We start from the raw sequence: 987 nt of genomic DNA on the forward strand, positions 1-987 counted from the left end.
TGTATAGACAGTATTACAGGATTGATACTAAAACTTGAAGCATCGCCCACCCCTGCCTCCTGAGTTGTGGGAAGATGTTTCCTGTTTCCAGCAGTCACCATGCGAGAGATGGGGACACCATGGACAAGTCCATCACAGGGACACAAACGAGACAAATCCAAACCTATGGGCAATTTAGTGTTACCAGCATACTTAACAATCGTGACTGAAAAAACTTTAAATCTTTCCAGAGATATGCAAATGATTTCCCTTTCAACAGAAATCATCTAAAACATAAATAAATACAGCGAGGAGCTCTTTCTAAGCTGCCAGTTTAACACAGAGACCAACAGCTGCTAAACATTAAGTTTCATAAAAAAAGACTCGTCCATTCAGTCAGCTGCCCCAACACGACWTTATCAAGGTCAAATAAAAAGGCTTTGGTAATTTGAATTATCAGGTGCAAAAATCTAAAACCACAGAAATAAAGAATAAAGCCTGTGAGTGTGAGAAATTACTGCTGCAACAGTTTCTCCTTGAAAACAGCTCTGACCGGACCGAACCGGTCTGTCGTCTCCAGGTTTAAAAACAAAACAGTATTTTTAGCTTTGAGATTTTATCGTCAAAACGTCTGCGGACATGTCCTCGTGTAACCCCTCTGCCCCCGAGACATGAACCAAAGATGAGCTCAGTGAGAAAACTGTTTTTTTTTATTATTATTTTCTAGTTTTGACATGTTTGGAGCAAAAAGCATTTACCGTCTTGGTGTTAAAAGTTTAAACACGTCATCGTTTTAATCCCTTCACGTGTTTTCACCAATCATTGAGTCACTCAGAACACTCAGTCTGCACTCTGCTCTGAATGAAATAAAAGAAAATAAATCAGTGCAAAGGCCAAATGAATGACGCATAACAACCAAGTGTTTCTGAACGAATTAGAAGAAAATCAGGGTTCAGCTTTGATTAATAAGACCCCGCTGAAGGCTGAAGCTGCTCCTCATCCTCAGCC

The 987-nt window shown here is 40.1% G+C and overlaps 1 long non-coding RNA gene across 1 annotated transcript in view; it reads right to left on the reverse strand.

Annotated features, from left to right (window-relative positions):
- The window catches only part of LOC106525928 (uncharacterized), a 101,608-nt gene that overhangs the window by 4,303 nt on the left and 96,318 nt on the right, over window positions 1-987 (reverse strand). The gene's annotated exons all lie outside the window — the stretch shown is intronic.

This window comes from Austrofundulus limnaeus, unplaced genomic scaffold (assembly GCF_001266775.1).
Source record: "Austrofundulus limnaeus strain Quisiro unplaced genomic scaffold, Austrofundulus_limnaeus-1.0 Scaffold248, whole genome shotgun sequence".
NCBI lineage: Eukaryota > Metazoa > Chordata > Actinopteri > Cyprinodontiformes > Rivulidae > Austrofundulus > Austrofundulus limnaeus.